Raw genomic sequence first — 23,659 nt, 5'->3', positions numbered from 1 at the left:
GGGCATGGGGAGGGGAGGCAGGAGGGGAGGTAGAGGCAGGAGAGAGAGAGAGAGGAAGAGAGAGCATTGGGCAAGCAGCCCCTTTTATAGTGGGCAAGTCTACCTGGTTGTTGCCAGGTAACTGTGGGGAGGAGCATACCTGGCTGTTGTCAGATAACTGTGGAATTGGAGTTTAGGACGTGGAGTTTAGACAGAATACTAACACCCAGCAATCATTTGTTTCTTTTATAATCGTGAAGAAGATCTCTTGAATATTGTAACATTAATGAGTTTTCCTGGGCCTTATAAGTTTTGTTAGCTTCCTGTATCTAATCAACCCACCCTGTCTCTTAAGACCAAAGGTTTAAATTTGGAGGAAATAATTATTCATTCATCTATTCATATATGAAAATAACCATTCATGTTCAAAATAACAATGCCATTCTTAGATGAATGAAATACTGGGGAATAAAATGTCATACTGCATACAACTACTTATCAGAGTTTTGAGAAAAGTTTTCTCTCTCTCTCTCTCTCTCTCTCTCTCTCTCTCTCTCTCTCTCTCTGTGTGTGTGTGTGTGTGTGTCTGTGTGTCTGTGTGTGTGTGTATGTACACGAGCATACAAGTGTATAAGAAACAATGAAATGCTGTTTGAAAAACTCTTTAATTACTGAAACTTGGAAAAGTTAAATCATCTTAATAAACTTAAATTTTTCTAAATTAAGTATTTAGAATAAATCATCAAGTTTAATTTAAATTTTAGGAGAAATAAATTTAATGCAATAATCAGGGTTAATGGACTTAAAATACACTTGGGGAACCTGGTGAAAACTGGGTGATGTATCTTTATGAAGTAGCAGTGACTATAGCTTAGTCTTACCAACAGTGAGTTATATGTATTTGTTTTTCCTTTGGACCAAAAAACAGTTTTCTATAATAACAGAACTATGCAATTAATACAGAGATAGTTTTAAAGTATGAATGGCTTTCAAACCACAGAACGACCAGTCCAAAGAATGTCTATTACTAAATCCTAAAACAAAGTACGTTGTTAACTAAATCCAAATTGATGTCATACTGATATTCTTGCTTTGCAGTCCAGTAGCAGCTGTTTAGCGTAAACCAGATGTTCAGTGAGAACATGCACATCACATAATTTTACTTGGCAAAGTTGACCACATGGTGTGGTATGTTCACTTTGGATTTAGTCATGAATATATTGCTATACTAACATGTATCTAGGATACCACATTTTTAAAATTTAATCTCCATAGCTACAAGTTCCTTAAGATCATAGACCACTCCACACACTTTTTGTATCTTCAAGCTATTTTCATACATAAGACCTTTAAAACTTACTTGTGATTAATTAGAAATCAGGTCAGTACTTTTGTAATTCTTTGTGGACTATTTCTCAACAACCATGTCTTTTTATAAAAGCATTACTTTATATTATAATCAACTAATTTTTTATTAAAAGTTTTGTGAGTGAATAAGTCTATAGAAAATAATTGAGATTTTTATTTTAAAATTATCTATGTCAAATATTAATATTTCAAAAAGGAAAAACAGATACCAGATCAACTAGAAAAGAAGACTTCATATGAAGGATGCTATATTGTACTTTCTTTACAGGGGCTTATGGTGAGACATGGTCTCATTCTGGAGCTCAAGTTGGCCTCAAATTCATAGCAATTTCTCCTTCTCAGTCTCCTAGCTATTGGGAATTTAGTCATGAAGCACTCTACCCACCTCATAATTAAAAAAAAAAACTATAATACTACACTATACTATAGTAAGATGTACGTGTACAATAAATAAAATCAATTGAAGTACTTATCACCAGAGATAGGAAACAAAAAATTAAGCTGGTGATAAAGGTATTTAATTCTTAAGAATGAGAGGATGGAGCCTTTTGGGACTAGACAAAGATAAAGCTGACCCCCGACCATCAAACACTCAGCTAGCTACTGACACTGTAGCTGTTTTTATAGTCTGGAAGGTATTGTTTATTGGCCTAACACTCAAAGCCATCAGTAATATATTTTGCAGAAAAATAGTAAGTTTTGAATCTATTGCAGCAATTAAAGAGAAATAACCCACTTAACATGACTTAAATTTCGAGTACTGCCTCATTTCCTGCTCCTTCTTTATCATCCCAATACTTAACTGTTGATCTTAGTGCCTGGACCATTGGTGTTCTGTTCAGGAAGCTGTCTGCTGACCAATGAATTCAAGGCTATATCCCGCTTTATCTTCTATTAGATTTAGTGTATCTAATTTTATGTTGAGGTCTTCAATCCACTTGGACTTGAGTTTAGTGGGTGACTTTAGTTGAGACTCCTACAATATAAGTATGGAACCTGAAGTGGCCACCTCCTGTAGCCAGGTAGGATTCCCAGTGGAGAGATAAGGACATCAACCCACCCACAAAATTTTTGACCCAAACTTTGTCCTGTCTGCAAGAAATGCAGTGATAAAGATGGAGCAGTGAGACTGAGTAAATGGCCAACCAATAACTGGCCCAACTTGAGACCCATTCCATGGGCAAGCACCAACCCCTGATATTATTGATGATATTCTGTTATACTTGAAGACAGAGCCCTGAGAGAGGCGAGACCTTCTGCTCCCCCTGTTGCTGGTGGTTCCTTCTGTTGCATTTGCTGTTTTGCTGTTTGCTGGATTGCTTGCTTGCTGGATTGCTGGTTGGAGATATCCTAGTGATGAAGACTGGATTTGCCAGGAAGAACTCAATGCTCTTAATCAGCAGGAAGTAATCTAAAGAAGTCTTTAGACTCCCCTTTCCCTCTAACATTCTTTCTCACTTACCTAGTTTTGGGAGATTGGAAGGAATTTGGGTGGAGAAGGATGGTAGATATATGAACCAATAAAGTAGCCAAAAAGTGTGGTTACAAGAGTCATCTTAGGGAATCTCAGTAAAGAACTTCCTGGATCACATTGGCCTGTGACCATATCTGTGAAAGAGAATCTTGATTGATGATTAATGGTCAATAGATAATAGCCCAGTCTGCTGTCAAAGTACTGTCTCTAGGCAGTTATGTCTAAGCTACATAAGAAAGCTACGCAAACATGAACCACTGAGCTAGGCAAAGAGTGAGTCAGCAGGTAGAGCTCCTCTACAGCTCTTGCTTGAGTTCCAGCTGTGACTTCCCTCAGTGATGGCCTATGATCTGCAAGTATGAGTAAAATGTTTATTTTGCTCTCCAAGTTGTTTTTGGTCCTCGTGTTCTATCACAGAACAAAAATTAACTAATACAAGTCACAGTCTGAAGGAAGATTATCATGCCTAGTCATCTGAAACCATGCCACATAACTATCCAAGAGCATTCTTACTCTACCATGGGGAAAATGATTTATGATCTTGTAGTACGGCGAAGTAAGCTATGGGACATAAGTACAAAGCCATTAAAAAAATAACTCAATAACTAAAAATAAATTGCTTTTTAAGTCATTTTAGTAAGAAGTAATTTGAGTTATGAATGTAGCTCACCTCCCCCTCAAGGAGTTGCAGGAGTGGCTGCTGGGTTACATGTATATCAGTATATACTGGGTTACATGTATAGCAGAGAGGAAAGGGGCTATGTCTACACTCAGGGGTCAGACCTAAGAACATCTCAATGATTAGTAGCCTAACATTCCCTGAAAAAAGCAAACCTGGGATGGTGGCCAGTCCAGAATCAGACAGGCTCCTTGCAAGGGGCCACCTAAGCATGCTGAGTGAGGAGTGAACCCCAGAGGACCACTAGACTGGCTCCATAGAGTCTGGACAGGGAGCAAGCCTGAAATGGTCACCAGCCCTGGGCTGTGCAAGCCTGGGGAAAGGGGTCAGATGCCCAAGATGACCCCTGCTCAGTCCCATAATGCACAAGTGGGACATAACAGTCCTGAAACTATGCCTGGGATGACACCAGACACTCAGAGACCCTGGGCACCACTAAGAGGAGCAAATACATGTGGAGAAAGTGAAACAGAAGGATGTATGCACAATGAAGAGAGGTTCAACTGGAGAGTTGAAGGTAATGAAAAACAGCCAGATTGAGTAACTGGAGATGGCACCTAGGACCAAGGTGGAGTCCTGGCCAGTGCTGCCCCCAGGGGTGACATGTGAGTCCATGTTCCTGTAGCAGCAGGAGTCTGTTACCACAAAGGCCAGGCAGATGTCTCTGGCCTGGGTAGCTGCCTGGAGACATGTTGATGTCTGAGGGCCAGGCAAAACTGCCCCTACCTCTCTCTTGGGCATGGTGGTAGAGCTGGCCCTGTGAGCATCAGATCAGACAAAGCTGAACCCATCCCTAGCCAGCTACAGTACTCAAGAATGCAGGCCCTACACATTTCAGGAACTACAGGTGAGCCCTAAGGATATGAGGGAGTGAGGGAGAGCTAGCCTTACCACTCATCTCCTATGCAGTGGCATGGACCATAGACGAGGGAGAAATACTCTCCTCCCTCCTTACCCTTCACCACCTTCAGCATGCAGGAAACATGGCCCTGGGGTAATGAAAGCAGGACAATTGGCCTTGTCCCTCATGACCTGCAACACTTGGTAGAGCAGGCTCTGTACCTCACCTACGCAGTACAGTAGAGCTGACCCTACACGTGGAGGTTGCAGTTGAGAAGTTCCCAAGGGCATGAACACAGGAGATCAAACCCTGCCTCTTGTTTGGTGGGCAGAGACATAGACAAGAGACACCCTCTTCTCCTCCTCCATCCCTGGCCATCTATGGTAAATGAAATAACTGGATCTGGGGTCATGAGAGTGGGAGAACTGGCTATGTCCCTTACCAGATGCAACTCTTGGGACAAAGAGACCCACAGTTAGCCTAGGCAGCAGGGTGGAGATGAGCTTAAGGGAGTTGCTGCTGAGCCTGCTCCAAGGTCATGATAGCAGGAGAGTAGGCAGGCTGATCAAATCAGATACCTCTCAGGCCCAGATCCAGTGCTTTGGATTGGGCTACCCCAACATGTAGCCCATACGTGAATTGCTGGAATACATGTAGTGTCTGTCCCTACAGGTGCAAAACCACAGGATCTCGATGACACAAGGCAACAACAGGATATCTGAGAAAAGCCCTGGTGAAAATCCACGATTGATAGTGTAACAGAAGCCAGAGGTCTTGAACCAGACCAATGACTCATTGAGGGTAGGAGGTTGCAAGGTTGGCAAGCATCAGGAGCAGACAAGATGAATGGGATTGGGGTGGATGATGTTTTAAAATCACAAAGAACTAATAAAAAGTTTTTTAAAATGTAACTCAGTTTGTAATATTTGTTTATCACACAACAATACCTAACATGACCATAACAACATACATCTATCACCAAGAAGGGGGTGCAGGGGAATCAATATGTCATAGCCATACTTGACTCCCCACTAGTTTATGGGGCACCCTGGGTTACATGAGATCCAATAACTAAACTAACAAATGAGCAGTGGTTTATTTCATAGAATAGGTGGCAGGTAAACACTTTCTAGGATAAGGCATTACTACTATTTAATTATATTTAGAAAAACAAATTTGATTCAGAGTAAAGCTTATAAAATAATTCAATGCAGGCAATTAGTGATCACCTCTAGTAAATGCAGCCACAAAATTAATACTACATTTAAATTCAGTATCAGAGTCTTAGAGCACAAAGTACCTGCCCAGGGACACTTTAAAGATTCTTTAGCTCTACCTTTCATTCTTTATTAGTTATTTTTATCATCTCTGTGGGGAAAATACCTGATAGAACAATTTAAGGGATAAAAGGATTGTTTTGGATTATGGGTTAGGTTACAGTCATGTTGGAAAATGAGTAAGGGCTCTTCATCTACGGATTTTTATTTCAGTAACATAAATGGTACCAATTTACATCTGTTTTAAATTCTCCATGAGGAAATATTCATGCTTTGATTCTGGATGTTCCTTGAGATGTAGTCAGTGGGTCATGGCTTCACCTTATTCTGCACTCCTAAATATGGGTAATATCAATGATTTTTAGTAAGTACACTATCATATTTTACAGATAAAAACTGGCTTCACTGGTTTATAGCTACAATATTGTACTTTCCATACTAAGCAAAAACCATCTTGATTGTTTCCAATTGGGTATCTAATGCATATTTAAATCAATAAACTAAAACTTAGGTAGAAACTCATTGAAAAATCATTGTTTTTATTTCATATCAAGGCTTTACTAAGGATATTTTCACTAACTTCAAAACTATGTGTCTGTGGAGTCAGTAGATAAATATATTAAAGGTTTTTGTAGTTTTAAAAAATCATCCAGTACACGTTTCTACTGTTTTTTGGTTGAATATAAACCTCATTTTCAATGATTCCATATTCAGTTGGAATTTTAAATAAAAATTAGTGGAAATCTATTATTCTGAGAGCAATGATTGGTAGATATTAGGCATATCTTTTGTTAACAGTAATAAGAAACACCTGTTTTGTGTTTTTTTTTTAAAAAGTGTTTCTGGTTTCCTAGATTGAAAATTATGGATGATATACACTGAGGAGAGCCCCATATAAATTTAAGTCTAAATACTGAGGATTTAAATGGTCTTCAACTGATGCCTAGGGAAAAGGCCAGTAGAATTTTAATCATTAAATGAATATTTCCAGATAATTTTAAATGAGTGCCATAAGCATTGATGAATCATTCTTTACATTGCTTCAAAAGGAAAAGTCTTGAGAGAAACATATCGAGGTACATTTTAAATCTTAGTAAATCGATGTGGATACAGTGCTTCCAAAGTAATGTTTTAAAAAGAAGTTTCTATTACTCTATGATTTACCAGATTCACATTTCATTAGGCTGTTTTATGACCTTGGAGCAAGAAGTCATAGGTGCACACTGAAGCACACATTTGAAAGAAGAGTCTGTGCTCCAGTCACTGTCCACTTTACAGAAGTTAAATGAAGGCAGATGGTACAGAATCAACCACACATTTCCATGATACCAGTAAGCATGAGTCTAGTATCTTCTAATACCTTTAATGTCTTAGACCCCATGAGGATAAGCCCGGAAATAAATAAGAAAAATATCTCCCTGTCGTTTCCTATTTTCCTAATATAAGAATATGAGTAAGATTTAGAACATTATATTAGTTTTGAGACCAAACACTTTTGTGATACTAAAGATACGATTATATATAGAACCAACTCAACAAACATACTTTCTATATCCTATTTTCAAGTAGAAATACCCCACATGTCTAAAATGTAATCCAGTCTATACCTGATTTTAAATTGTCAATGACTATGTTAATAGAAAACGGCCTACTAGTAAAAATAAGTTTAGTATGGGATAATACACACACACACACACACACACACACACACACACATTCAACACTAAAATTATTGATAAAGTATTTTATATTCTATTTTTGAGTTGAGTCTTTTAAATCTACTGAGTATTTCACAATTACAATTTACTCTTGTTTGCAAGAGCAAATGCTCCAGATGTGGCAAGAACTAGCACACTGGACACAACCAGTGTCAGCAACCTGACCAATAGTTTTCTTGTAAGAACCTGCTTTATTTAGTCCACTATTTCCAGAAAATATATGTTAATAAATACTTTGAATTATGATGTGAGTGTTTACACTAAGTCATTTTTCAAGTTTACCCAGCTGGGATGTCAGGGTATGAAACCACCAGGTGACTTCAAACTTTCTTTTTTTGTTGTTTGTTTTTTTATATTTTCTTATTGATTCTTTTATTTATTTACATTTCAAATGTTATCCCCTTTCCAGGTTTCCCCTGAGCAAACACCCAATTCCCTCCCCCATCCCCCTGCATCTACGAAGGCAACCCCACACCCACCCACTCCCAACTCACCACCCTGGCATCAAGCCTTCACAGGACAAAGGGCCTCTTCTCCCATTGATGTCCAACAAGGCCATCCTCTGCTCCATATGCAACTGGAGCCATGGGTCCCTCCATGTATACTCTTTCTTTGGTGGTTTAGTCCCTGGGAGCTCTGGGAGGTCTGGTTGGTTGATATTATTGTTCTTCCAATGGGGTTGCAAACCCCTTCAGCTCCTTCAGTCCTTTCCCTAACTCCTGCATTAGGTCCCCATGCTCAGTCCAATGGTTGGCTGCAAGCATCCACATCTGTACTGCCCAGGCTCTGACAGAGCCTCTCTGGAGACAGCTGTATCAGGCTCCGATCATCAAACACTTCTTGGCATCAGCAATAGAGCCTGAGTTTGGTGTCTGCATGTGGGATGGATTCCCAGGTGGAGCAGTCTCTGGATGGCCGTTCCTTCAATCTCTTTTCCACACTTTGTTCCCATATTTCCTTTCTACAAGAACAATTCTGGATTAAAAGATTTGGAAATGAGTTGGTGGCCTCATCCGCCAACCAGGGGTCTTGCCTAACCTCTGGATATGGTCTCTATAGATTCTCCCTCTCATTTGTTGGGAATTTCAGCTAATGTCATCCTGGTTGGGTCCTGAGAGCCTTTTGCTTTCCTGGCATCTGGGACTCTCTGGTGGCTACCCCCAGTTCCCCATTCCCCACTGGTACACACCTCTGTTCAATTTCCTGACCCTCTGTATAACATCCCCAACTCCTCCTATCCTGCCCCCTTTTTCCCCTCCCACTCCTCCTTTCCTTACGAGTCCTTCCCACCCTCTACCTCCTATGAATATTTTGTTCCCCCTTCTATTTTGTAGAATAATTTAAAGAGTATTGGTATTAGTTCTTCTTTGGAGGTTTGATATACTTCTGCACTAAACCCATCTGGTCCTGGGCTTTATTTGGTATCTGTCTAGAAAATTGTCCATTCCATCCAGATTTTCCAGTTTTGTTGAGTATAGACTTTCATAGTATGATCTGATGATTTTTTGAATTACCTCAGGTTCTGTTGTTATGTCTCCCTTTTCATTTCTGATTTTGTTAATTTGGATACTGTCTCTGTGCCCTCTTGTTAGTCTAGCTAAGTGGTTATCTATCTTGTTGGTTTTCCCAAAGATCTAACTCCTGGTTTTGTTGATTCTTTGAATTGTTCCCTTTGTTTCTACTTGGTTAATTTTAGCCCTAAATTGGATTATATCCTGCTGTCTATTCCTCTTGGGTGTATTTGCTTCTCTTTTGTTCTGGGGCTTTCAGATGTGTTGTTAAGCTGCTAGTGTATGCTCTCTCCAGTTTCTTTTTGGAGGCACTCAGAGCTATTTCTTCTTAGCATTGCTTTCATTGTGTCCCAGAAGTTTGGGTATGCTATGCCTTCATTTTCATTGAATTCTAAAAAGTCTTTAATTTCTTCCCTGACCAAGTTGTCATTGAGTAAAGAGTTGTTCGGCTTCCATGTGTATGTGGGCTTTATGTTGTTTTTGTTGTTATTGAAGACCAGCCTTAGTCCGTGGTGATCTGATAGGATGCATGGGATTATTCCAATTTCTTTTTTTTTTAATCTATTAAGGCCTATTTTGTGACCAAATATATGGTCAGTTTTGGAGAAGGTAACATGAAGTGCTGCAAAGGTATATATATTTTTTTGTTTTAGGGTGAAATGGTCTATAGATATCTGTTAAATTAATTTGGTTCATGACATCTGTTAGTTTCACTGCATCTCTGATTAGTTTCTGATTCCTTGATTTGTCATTGCAGAGAATGTGGTGCTGAAGTCTCCCACTACTATTGTTTAAGGTACAGTGTGTGATCTGAGCTTTAGTAAAATTTCTTTTATAGATATGGGTGCCCTTGCATTTGAAGCATAGATGTTCAGAACTGAGAGTTCATCTTGGTAGATTTTTTTTCTTTGATGAATATAAAGTGTCCTACCTTATCTTTTTTTTGATATTTTTTTGTTGGAAAGTCGATTTTATTTGATATTAGAATGGCTACTCCAGCTTTTTCTTAGGCCCATTTGTTTGGAAAAATTTTTTCCAGGCTTTTACACTGAGATAGGGTCTATATTTTTCACTGGGGTGCATTTCCGGTATGCAGCAAAATGGTGGGTCCTGTTTACAAATCCAGTCTATTAGTCTATGTCTTTTTATTGGGGAATTGAGTCCATTGATGTTAAGAGATATTAAGAAACCAGTGATTTTTGCTTCCTGTTATTTTTGTTGTTAGAGGTGGAATTATGTTTGTGTGGCTATCTTCTTTTGGGTTCGTTGAAAGAAGATTACTTTCTTGCTTTTTCTAGAGTATAGTTTCCCTCCTTGTGTTGGAGTTTTCCATCTATTATCCTTCGTAGAGCTGAATTTGTGGAAAGATATTGTGTAAATTTTGTTTTGTCATGGAATATTTTGGTTTCTCCATCTATGGTAATTGAAAGCTGTGCTGGGTATAGTAGCCTGGAATGGCATTTGTTTTCTCTTACTGTCTTTATGACATCTGCCCAGGATCTTCTGGCTTTTATAGTCGCTGTTGAGAAGTCTAGTGTCGTTATGATAGGTCTGCCTTTTTATGTTACTTGATCTTTTTCCCTTACTGCTTTTAATATTTTTTCTTTTTTTGTGCATTTGATGTTTTGATTATTATGTGATAGGAGGACTTCTTTTCTGGTCCAATCTATTTAGGATTCTTTAGTCTTCTTGTATGTTTATGGGCATCTCTTTCTTTAGGTTAGGGAAGGTTTTTTTTTCTGTAATTTTATTGAAGACATTTACTGGCCTTTTGAGTTGGTAGTCTTTGCTCTGTTCTATTCCCACTTAGGTGTAGTCTTCTCATTGTGTTTTGGTAAGGAGCTTCTGGCATTTTGCATTTCTTTTGACTGTTGTGTCAATGTTTTCTATGGTATCTTCTACACCTGAGATTTTCTCTTTTAACTCTTGTACTCTGTTGGTGATGCTTGAATTTATGACTCCTGATCTCTTTCCTAGGTTTTCTATCTCTAAGGCTGTCTCCCTTTGTGATTTATTATTTCTATTTCCATTTTTAGATCCTAGATAGTTTTTTGTTCAATTCCTTCACCTGTTTGGGTGTTTCCTGTATTTCTTTAAGGGATTTATGTGTATCCTCTCTATGGGCTGCTACCTGTTTACCTTTGTTCTCCTATATTTCTTTAAGGGAGTTATTTATGTCCTTCTTAAAGTCCTCTATCATCATCATGAGATGTGATTTTAAATCAGAATCTTGCTTTTCCAGTGTGTTGGTGTATCCAGGACTTGCTGTGGTAGGAGGACTGGGTTCTAATGATGCCAAGTAACGTTGGTTTCTGTTGCTTAGGTTTTGCACTTGCCTCTTGCCATCTGGTTGTCTCTGGTGTTGCCGGTCTTGCTGTCTCTGACTGGAGCTTGTCCCTTCTATGAGCCTGTGATCTTAGATGTGTCAGCACTCCTGGGAGACCACCATCTCTGGGCAGGATTTGGGTACAAAGAAATGTGGCACAGGGTTAGCTCCAGGGCACAGATGGAAATTTGAACTATCCTGTCCCCAGCTATTCTGCTCAAACTTTCTATTATTAAGCTAATAGAATTGCTATTCACTCAGAGCAAGTAAATAGAAGCTACTGTTCTGAAAATTTGGTAGGTTATGGAGGATCACAGATAAGCCAAGAGTCGGGAATTGATTGTAGTAAAAATTCTTGAACTTTTGTTTCTTTTAAGAAAACAAAGAAATATTATAAGAATGTTTCTATTTAATCCCAGGTATGGGGATATGGGCTACTTGGCAGAAGTGGTCTATGATTTGGCTTGTGCTCTAGTGGAGGTGTGTTTTTGCCAGCTGCAGACAGTTCCTATGATTATGGGACATTTGGAACTCTTGGAAATTTTCAAAGGGTATATAAATGCTAGGACCCTGAGAAGCAGCAAGGGTTATTGATTGGTTGTTGTTGATTGTTGATAGTTGCTGGTTGTTGTTGGACAGGATTTGTTAAGTAGTTGTCCACAAAGAAGAACCAACAAGAAGAAGGAATTAGATATACTGGCGGCAAAGATCAAACTTGCCCCCAAGGAACTAGAAGCTCCTAATCAGCTGGAAGTAGTCTAATGATGACGTCACCCCCTTTCTGATCCCTGACTTTACTCAGGGATCTCTTTTCTTTCTTCTCTGTTCTGAAACTGTGGGGAAGAAAAAGTGAGAGGAAAAAACCCACAAAGTAGCAAAGACAAGCTAGAAACAAAAAAGAAACAAGAAAAAAGAAGTCAGATTCAAGTATCTCTATCTCTCTATCTCTTCCTCTATCTTTCTTTCTCTCCTATATAGTGATAGGGTTTGTAACTGAGGGGATAAAGAGGGGGAGACCTCCTGAGATCCCATATCTCAAATATCAAACCATCAAGTAAACAAGTGAGTGAAGAGTTTAATTTTAAAAGCTTTTTTTAGGAAAAAAAAACAACAACAAAAACAAAACAAACAAAAAATGAGACTTAGAAGTTTCATGAAACTAGCTTTAAGTTACATAGCCCAAAAGTAGGTGCTGTAATTTGATTCCAGAACTATCTTGTCTTAGCCAATGTTTCCCATCAGTGCTATTTCCCAGAAATGTCAGGAAAATCAGGCCCAAATGTGGTAGATCTCAACTTCGCAATCCTGTTCCTTCAATCATGTCCAACTCTGAAATAAATTTTTCAGAGGCTAACAGTATAAATTGAATTATGCCAAGTTTATACATAGTCCTTAAAATGCAATAGGTATTGAGTGTTATGACATTGCTCTCTGGGAAAATTTTTGTTTCAGGCTAGTAAATTTGGAAAGGAATCTGAACTTAGACATTCCATTCTGAAATCATTAATCTAAATATATAGATACTAGCTCTTCAGGTACATATTCATATTTACACAAAAAATATTTGTATATATACATACAACTACATATGAAATTTCATTATTACATGTTTACATGTTTATGAGCAATCAGAGAGTAATTCTGGGACAGAAGTAGACACAACTGGGAGGAGGTAAGGTGGGAGTGACAGATATCTCATATAATGGTCCAAACTCCTCACTCCTTCCATCTATGACACAATGTATATAAGCCTGGCATTGTTGAGGCTCTTTTAAAGATAATCATAGTTCTCTGGTGAAGATGGCAGTAGCTTTTGTGCTCAGATGACATTTCACAGCATATTCATCTTATTGCTCATCAATAAGAAAACAACTAATAATGTATATGTATATGCATAGATGTATTTCTTAAATAAAGTTACTTCATTTGACACAATAATGTTCCTTCTAAGACCCTAATAACTTTCCTTGTAGTGATGCTTAGTGGAATCAAAGCACCTGCCAGACAATAAGCTGTTGCTGTTACCTTTGGTCACCTTCCAGAATTGAAGTTAAGTGCTTATTGATTAAGATATGCATTTCTGATATAAAATTTGAGGGAATAAAACTGAATCTAACCCAAAAGTCCCCTCCTTGAGGACTAACAATCACATTAGCATAAGATGCTATGCAAGCTGCCAATAGACATAGAATAACGCTATCTGGGTGTGGTGCCAACAATGACCATCATCATGGCAAGACATTCTAAAATGTATAACTGTGGCCCTTATATCTTGGCAGTAATCAATAGCTATCTAATTGGATATAAGCATTGCTTAATAGGAAATAATTCGTTCCCAGTGCTGTGAACCTAGTCAACTACCCATGGCTGGCTAGGCTAGAGACCCTAGAAGAGAACATACTACTACCACTTTCCTATATTCTTAATGCCTATACTTATACCCACAGAAAAGTGTAGTCCTCACCCCTCACCAAAGAAGTTTCTTTTTGCAGAAGAAGGAGCTCATTAAATAACCCTACAACTAGTTAAAATACAGAGAACAGCTAACCATGGGAAACACATCCCTAAATGATACAGCACAACCTTTACACCTAAGGCTTGGGGAATACAGCAGAAGAGGGATAGAAAGATTGTAAGAGACAGAGGGTAAGAAGTCTACTGACATGTGTCTTCAATATATGACATGGAATCTATACCCTTAAACTCTCAACAATATAGCTTTCCAAATAGACCTGAAAAATGGCAATACCAGTTGGCAAGACAATGAGGATGGGGGAAACTACATGATAACCCACCCCTAGTTGAAGGGCTATAGAAAATGACTGCTGAGAGGCAAAGAATAAGGCTCCCCTTCAATTAGGTGTCCAATACAAGTTCATCAGCCCCAAAACATACATACAGATAACACTAAACAAAATAACCAGGTTGTATTTATATATTTATATCTATGTACATAGCAATAACTTTCAAAAAATGAAAAAGAAGATGTGAATTTGAGAAGAAAATAGGAAGAGACATGGAAGCAGCTGGAGGGATGGAGAAGAGAAAGAAAATAATGTAACTACAGCATTCATATACAAAAATGGAATAAAAATGAAAAATTCATAAAGAAATTAGATGTTTGTTACCCCCAAATAATAGTGTCACAATAGGATATTATAAATATCTTTCTGGGTTGACTACTGTTGCTCTTCATAGGGTTAGTAGGACCACTGATTCTTTTTACCTTAACATGCAGCATAGAATATTTTAATACTGCTAAGAGCTTGTCCTCAGGAATGGAACTTCCAAATTCTGTCCATCCAGGTCTCTCAACATCCTGAGTCCAAAGTGTCTGTAGTACCTTCAGCAGCAGGGTCTTATATTTCAAGTTTTAGGAGACAATGATGGCAATGACACCAGTCAATATTGGTTTTGGAATTGTGTACTCCAATGACCAACAATTTGAAAGGCAGTTTCTCATGCCTAACACTGGAGCTTTTGTTAGATAGCCTATGATTTTTTAGACAGAGTTTTATCACATTTTGTGTGATAAGGTGTGTGTGTGTGTGTGTGTGTGTGTGTGTGTGTGTGTGTTCGTATATATTATTTATGTTTTTAAGCAAGCTTATGGAATATTCTCTATGGCTTTTTCAAACATCTTTAGTAGTATTTCTTTCTCCTCCCTTTCTCTTCTTCTGTATTATTTCTTTTCCATTTTCCAGAAGTAGTCCCTTCTTCCCTTTTTCACCTTTTTCTCTTCATAGTAATTGTGTCCTTGTAGGCAACCAGCACTAGTTTGATTGGTGTTAAGGCCTGCTCAACTGTGGGACATTCATGCCTGATACTGAAAATCTACCCACACTGGATCCATGGGTGAAACTGTCATAGACACTAGAGAAGGATTTACTACTGTTACTTTCCCAAACCACTGTGATATTTGCTTTCTAACTACTTACCTGCATATATGGGTAGCTCTCACCCCTTATCAATGAAGTTTCTTTTTGCAACAGGGGATACTACTGTGGAGATCCACAATTGGCTGTAATACAGAGGTATGGGCTACTAAATCTATAATGTAAACCCTACACCTAAGGCTCACTGACCATCACAAAAGAGGGATCCAGAGGACGGGGATGCCTGCTGCTAGATATTATCTTTTAGACATGACAGAGAAATTGGACTCATGACATCTCAACAATGCCATTGCCTAAACACAACTTGCATGACAACATCAGTTGACACACTATCATTGATAGGAGAAATTTCATAAGATTCCACCCCTAGATGAAGAGCTCAAGCCATTGGCTGCTAAGAGAGGCAAAATCAGTCTTTTCCCAAAATGACTCCATAGTAGATTATCAAATTCCAGTGGTCAGCCCTAAATAATGTATATAAGTACAACACTAAATGAGAACAATACAGTTACGTGTGTGTAAATAATAATTATAGAAAATGTCACAAACTTAAAAGGTGGGGTATAGATGGGTTGTAAGCAGAGAAGAAAGAGCAGAGATTATATAAATACAATACAATACTGACACATTACCTTGTTCTCTACTTTGTTATTTTCCATCGTAGAGTATTATTTGTTGAATTTCTTTCTAATTTATTTTGTTTCAAGACAGGACTTCAAAATCCAGTCCTGAACTTACAATCCTCCTGCCCCAGCTTCCTGGGTGAATAAATTATAGGTGTGTACCATCATTCCCAGCTTTATCTCATATTCTTAATCATACAATAAAGAAAATCAGTCTCTGCAACTCTTACTTGCCAATAACTTCTGCATGGATAGCTTTGCAAATGACCCGGTGACATAGATACAGCAAGCAGATACATTACACCCAAAGATACAAACAAGAAAACAAAAGCTAAGAGATTCTATACCTATTAAAGATAAACCTATGGAAGGAGAGGAAAAATGATTTTCTTTGTTTCATCATCTGTCATCTTAATTCTTTTCCCCTTTACACTCCCATGCCACTTAGAGCATTTAAAACTTTCCTACACAGTATAAATAAAGATTTCAACTGTATGATAACCAAAGTCATGTACTCATTGAAAGAACTTCATTAGTAGAAAAATATCCATAAACATAATGTTCCAATATAAGACTGTGACAAAATCAGCCACCGGAAGCTGACAAAGCTCTCTCCTGTATCATGCTTGCCTACAGTAACTTCTCCCTCTTGACAGGCTGGGAAGCAAGACAAAATGTGTTTTGGGAAATCAGAATTGGAATGAGAACTATTTGAGAGGGCCAAAATCATGCAACATGAGGAGAGTATGAAATTCAACTCTAACATTCCAGTTGGCAGTCACCATCTCTGCTTTCACTAGGATTGACAGAGATACCAGGAGTGACTTGTGCATTTTGTGGCTTTTGTGAATACTGTATTTCCTTTCCATTGTTTCTATCAAAAGTTGTAGAGACAGAGACTGGTCTTCATTTCAGAATATCCTAAATTACCCCAAGCGACTTCAGCTGTGAATAGATAAAATAAAGACAAGCAATGATAAATAAACTATTATATTTCTGGGTGGTTGAAGTGGTTCCAGCTGTTGGTCTAATTCTATCTACGCAGAAAACTGCTTTCAGCAAACTCAGCCTAAATTGCTCAACTAGCTTGAATGAATGGAATTTTATTGGAGAGCTTACAAAAAGTGGTTCATAACAATTAGGTCAGAAATGTAACAAAGTAAATAGGAAGAGAAATCATTTTTTTAAATGTACTTTGAACTAAAAAGGAAAGCGGCATTCACCAAAATTTATTTTAATATTAACTAATACAGAAAATTCACAGCTTTCTAAGTTTTATTAGAAAACCTCTCTCCATTCCCTAGCATTTAAACTCTGTTATGTAATTGTGTAACTTATGTATTATAAAAGGTTTCATTCATTTGGTTTTCTCGGTCCACAAACAGCCATCACTCTGAAGGATACACATATATTCACATTAACTTGATCAATGATGTCCTTTGATTTATAGAGTCATGCTGACCCTTTGTATCAATCAGAACAAATTTTGTTAAATATCTGAGCCTTATTTCATATCCTAGAGGAAAGCAAACTAAAATTTTGTCAAGTCTAGAAAATCAGAGAATAGAATGATAGCTTAGAAAAATTTTAAATTTTTCATTTTATTAATTTTTTCCTACAGTATATTACTTCTGTTTTCCCTCCCTCAACTCCTCCCAGAGCCTCCCCACAAACCCACCTACTTAAATGTATGTTACACCACAGAAAAATAAGAGTCTCCCAGGCATTCAGCTTGCTTTGGAGTACAATGACACTCCATTAGAGAAAATTGATTTTACTCGTTCCCAGAAAATATCAATTGCAAATAGTGTTTAAGTTAGGAGGAAGAAATCCTGCCACTATTCTGTAAAAGAGTATGTCAAAAAATAATGAACCAAACAACATTCTGCTATGCTGATAATCAGTGCCTCAATCAACCCTCATCATGGAAGTTTGTTCTTTCAGAAGATGGGAATGGATAGAGACCACCAACAGGACAAGGTGTAGAGAGCTAGAGGCATCAAAGTACTCAGTCCTAAATGGAATGTCTTCAAGAAATCACTCCCTCATAGGATTAAGAGTCTATGCAACAGAAGAAGCAGAAAAATTGTAAGAGCCAGAGATAATGGATGACTCCAAGGTGTCTTTCAGACACAGTGACTGATGTACATATGAACTTAAGAGACTGTTATGCTAGGTACAACACCTGCACAGGTTCAAACCATGCAAGACCCCTACACTGAGATGGAAAAGTAAACAGAAATTCCCACATGTAACAAAGCCTGAGATTTTCAAGAATCAAAGTTGGAAAAGGACAATCTATCTACTTATTTTATAGGTGATATGTAGGGAACCGTCACATAATATTGAGCCACACTTGCAACCACAAGAAGTGGCCCTGGAACACGAGGCTCTATCTGTGATGGTATGCATATGCTTGGGACAGGGAGTGGCATTATTAGGAGGTGTGACCCAGTTGAAGTAGGTATGTTACTGTGGGTGTGGGCTTTAGTACCCTAGTCCTAGCTGCCTGGAAGCGAGTGTTCTGCTAGCAGCCTTCAGATGAAAATGTAGAATTCTCAGTTCCTCCTGTACCATGCCTACCTGGATGCTCCCATGTTCTTGCTTGGATGATAATGAACTGAATCTCTGAACCTGCAAGCCAGCCCCAAATAAATGCTGTCATTTATAAGAATTGCCTTGGTCATGATGTCTGTTCATAGCAGTAACACCCTAAAACACCATCAGTCTTCAGTGATCCTCATAGGTGTTATATCAGTCTTTTCCATGAGTGTCCCTTCATAACAGCCTACTTTTACCTGCTGAACGTCAAACTTGGTTTTTCTCAAAATTCTATTTAAGAAATAGCACCCTCAGAGCCAGCCAGATGTTTGCTAAAGTGCAAACTCTTTTTTTCCTATTTTTTAAATTAATTTTTATTGGGTATTTTATTTACATTTCAGATGTGATTCCCCTTTCCCTATCCTCCCCCATACCCTGAAACTCCCTATCCTATCCCCCCTCCTCCTGCTTCTATGATGATGTGCCTCCACCTACCCATCCACTCCCACCTCCCCACCCTCGAATTCCCCCATCCTTCATGGGATCAAGGACTTCCTCTCCCACCTTTGCCCAGCAAGGCCATCCTCCCCTACATATACAGCTGGAGCAATGGGTCCCTCCCTATATGATCTCAGACTGGTGGTTTAGACCCTGGGAGCTCTGGTTAGTTGGTATTGCTGCTCTCCCCATGGGGCCACAAACCCCTTCAGTTCCTTCAGTCTTCTCTCTCACTCCTCTATTGGGAACCTCATGATCAGTTCAATGGTTAGCTGCAAGCATCTGCCTCTGTATATGTCAGTCTCTGGCAGACCTCTAAGAAGACAGCTGTATCAGGCTCCTGTCAGCATACACTTCCTGGCATCCACATCAGTTTCTGCCTTCGGTGACTGCACATGGAACAGATATCCAGGTAGAGCAGTCTGCGGACTTCCCCTCCTTCAGTTTCTGTCCCACACTTTGTCTCCATATTTGCTCCCATGAGTATTTTGTTACTCTTTCTAAGAAGGACCGAAGCACCCACATTTTTGTCTTCCTTCTTCAGGAGCTTCATGTGATCTCTGAGTTGTATCTTGGGTATTCCGAGCTTTTGTGCTAATATTCACTTATCAGTGAGTGCATACCATGTCTGTTCATTTGTGGTTACCTCACTCAAGATATTTTCTAGTTCCTATGCTAAGTAGATATGCCATATATGCCACCTGCCCATTAGTCATAGTGCCTTCTAAGTTATTACACTGACTGGCACAGCATCACAGTGTGTGTGCTATGGTGTTACACTATTCATGGAGATACATGAACAAATGTCTTCTCATCCCAGATATGGAAACAATGACGGACCAAAGTATGGACACCACTGAGGACCAACATGCTGAACCAAAAACTTTTACTGAGGTTACTTAGAGGAATATGGGGAGGGTTTATTTACAGCGGCAGGAAGCAACTCACTGGTTGCTGCATCACCAAAGTGCACCCCAGCATGTGTGATAGCTCATATAAGCTGGTAACCTGGAGATCACTCAGCTACTTGAAGACAGTTCAATAGGTTGGAGAGTGTCTCTTCCAGTAACTCAGCTTGTCTGAGAGTGCTTTTCAGCAGTCTTTTTTTTTCTCATTGAAATTTATTTTATTTTTATGTATGAAATAATACAATAATTTACTGATATGGGCTCCAGTTTCAAGATGTATATGAGTACAGTCCTTTTGGATCACAGGAGTTTAGGGAAAGAGGAACCTAGTGAATACAGTCAGTTTCATGGACTTTCTGAAGCTTTTGACTTGTTTACTACATGAGTTTTAATGATTTATCCTATGATTAAACTTTTCACCTTTATTTAAGATATGTTGTGTCTTCAGGAGCTTTCATGCAGAATGAAACTCTCACCTGTGAAATAATTGCTACAAAATAAAAGTCCAAGAAACGCTGCTTAGCAGCTTGTCACTGTTACCTACCGTCTAAACTTCATTTCCGTTCACGTCAACTTTTAGACATTATTTAACTTTATATCATAGGGATGGGGAGGAGAGTAAAGTAAAATATTTTGAGAGAGGAAACACCTAAATTGTAATATGATGTATTATGCTAAAATTTTATTAATATTATTGTAATTAAACTCTAAATGTTCCAAATTTTAAATGTAATTCCATTATAGGACTGTATGTGTAGGAAAAGGCATATATATATATATATATATATATATATATATATATATATATATTGTTAAAGGCTAGGGACAGAACCAAAAATGTAAGAATATATACACATACACACACACACACACACACAGACATATTCACACATATTTATTTTTATATAATATGTATATAGATACATACACACATCTATCTATGTATGTGTATGTGTGTATATGTGTGTGTGTGTGTGTGTGTGTAATGTATGTGTGTAAGTGTATTCACATCTGTCCTTGTTTTCAGATGTCTTCTAAGGGTCTTGGAATGTAGTGTTTATAAATAAAAGAAAACCACCACATTTTCCAGAAACAGGAAAAGTTAGTGTTATCCTTTGGTTATTAACTTCTATTTCTTTGGTGCCTTCTAATATTAATTTCAGATAGTAACACTAAAAATCTCCTCTACGTTAGTAACATACTTCTGGCTATTTATCAATGACTCCATCTCATTTTCATCCATTTTCCCACATTCAAAATAAGCAAACATTATTAGTAGTATAATTTTATGTGAAATTATTTTATTATACTGAATTCTGTATTTAAATGCTAATAGTTGCTATTAATGAAAGTAAATATATTTTTGACCAATCAAATTCCTGCTAGTAATTTTATTACATTTAGTAATGATCTCTGTCAGCTTTCAAAGATAGATTTACTGATTAAATATGTTTAAAATATTACAAATTTTATCTGAACATGAATACTATTTCAGAATCATTTCTCAAACTAAGAGATATTGGATGTAACATTCTTGGCAACCTGGATTCTTGGCAATCCAATTGTTAGGATAAATGCCAAATTTGATTTTTATTTTAAATGATATAGCATCTTTTTTACTACAAATGCTTTTCATTCATTAACTAATTACTTTGAGGACTACTGAGCTTACTATTAATGTAGCTTGATTCCATATATGTACCAAAAGATATATAAATATTAAACATACATATATGGCTGTATTTGCTTTAAAATATCAAATATGGTTCTGCATATAGCTATTGTACAATATATTCATACCATTTGCTATATTGTTAATTTCCTCTTTGTTAGTAATTGGCTGAGACATGACTAAAACCCAACAAATCTGACAAAACTCCCCAGGCTTTCTCACATTACTCTATTGGTATGGGGAAATAATGTCTTCAACATTTTATTTCTATGTCTGAAAGAATGATGGTGTCGTTACCAGAAATGGGAAACACACATTGTTTCACAAAGAGAAACAATAATTTAGAAAATGGAGAAATATTTTATTTTGAATATATGCTATCTATTTGAGGCATATAATGAGCTAGACATTTATAGTAAAAATAGCATAGAGGAAGTTCAAACTAGAGTTAGAACTTCCAAAACAGTGCCAAATCCACTGGTAAGACTTACTAGAGAGCAAAGTAATTGTAGCATCACCAAGAAATGTGCCTCTGGTTCTAATTGTCTCTCTTTTGATGTTAAAAACAACAAAATAAATTAAAAGATGACATTAATACCATTGAAAGGATAAATTGACTAAACTATCAATTATAAGGAGATACCTACATGGAAATAAGATTTAATCAAACGCAATCATTAGTTATGCTTGCTCAGTAAAGCAAACAAAAGGCAGTGCTTCATAAAGTGCTTAGAGTCTCTCTGCTATGTGGTTACAAGTGTTCATTTCCATTATCATAATCAATTAAAAATGAGTGAAATGTCCCTCTAAATTACAGTTAATATGAACAAATGAAAGGATGATTATCAAAGTCCCAGAAACTATACCAATTTCCCAATTATATCACTGAGGTATGCCATATATTTCATTATCTTTATATCTACAGTTGAATATAAAATTTCTTCTGGAGTGATAAGAGAGTCTTTGTTCTAAGAGTTTATGCATGATCAGTCTCCAGCTGATTTACCTTACCTCGGTGAATAACATCTCACAGCACCAAGGAAATCAACTAGAAGGCAGCTCATTAGTGGGTTGTTTTTCTACTTGGAATATTTCATACACAAGAAGTAGATGAAGAGGTAATCTAAATACAGTGTGACAATGATTTAAAAACAATTCTTTCTCAATACCATTGTACAAAATTTTCTCTTTAGTTTCCCCAACGGTAAATGAAATTAAAGTATTCAAATAGAAGGACACTAAGAAACTAGAGTTTTGCACATTAAAGTGAATGCTAGAGGTAAAAAAACAGACCTTTTGAGCAGGATAGAGATATGAGACAGAAAATGTAAGGGGTTTGAGGGACCTTTTGAGCAGGATAGAGATATGAGACAGAAAATGTAAGGGGTTTAGTTTCATCCAAACTAAAGATGGATGAAAAATCCATATGAATACCTATTGTTTTGTAAACTAATTTTAAAATATATTCTAAAATAGAATTTGAATGGAGTCACCCTGCATGGACAGATAGAAAATAAAATCCATGTAGGACACTTTCCCACAAGTTGTTGAGAAGGAGGGCCTCAGAGGCCCCCAAATGATTTTATTGCTATTGGTGTTGGTTGCCCACCAGAATTATATGATAACATTTATTTCTGAAGAAATACCAAGCATACACTTTGGTTACAAGATAGAGAGTAATCAAACTAGAACTAACTGACCTGGAAGCTTCATCCCTAACAACTAGGCTTCATAGTGCTTGAAAGTACTATGCAGGCCGTCGAAGGAGAAAAGTTATTGACTACCTTCTTTGGTTAAATATTGCAAGAGCTACAATACCAACCTGCCAAACAAGATGTAGCCACTAATGCAATGGTGGTATGAGTGCTGTGGAATTAACCAACTATTTCTTGATTGGATCTGAGGATTTCTTTAAAGAAGAGCATTCATGACTGGGTACTGTATACCTATTCAAAATTCCATGGCTGCCAGGTCATTGGCCAGGTCAGGGAGGAAAACTGACTGTTGTTAGTTTGCTAAATGAACGTGCTGCCAAACTGCCTTCTAAATATTCATTTATATACCCATATATTAGTGCTTCTCATTGTCTCAGTCGGAGAGCCTTCTGTTGATAGTAGATAATACTCAATGCAGAGAGACTCATAAGTGGCCAAACTGCTGAGACTAAGAAACAGTTGTGGACCCTGTCCTTAACAGTGAGAACACTGGTTTTTTGTTTGTTTGTCTGTTTTTTTCATGATATAGTCATTGGACCCATTAGTTCAAATCAGCAGTACTTATTTGAGCCTATCAGCAGACGTCATGGATGAGGGCATTATAACATGAGGTGCATCATAACACTCTGTGAT

At 37.6% G+C, this 23,659-nt stretch overlaps 1 pseudogene; it reads left to right on the top strand.

Moving 5' to 3' along the window:
• The first annotated feature begins 3,517 nt into the window (after positions 1–3,517).
• Positions 3,518–3,638, top strand: LOC114623993 (annotated as a pseudogene).
• The last annotated feature ends 20,021 nt before the right edge of the window (positions 3,639–23,659 follow it).

This window comes from Grammomys surdaster, unplaced genomic scaffold (assembly GCF_004785775.1).
Source record: "Grammomys surdaster isolate TR1022 unplaced genomic scaffold, NIH_TR_1.0 64, whole genome shotgun sequence".
NCBI lineage: Eukaryota > Metazoa > Chordata > Mammalia > Rodentia > Muridae > Grammomys > Grammomys surdaster.
This window is presented reverse-complemented; position numbering and strand designations above follow the sequence as displayed.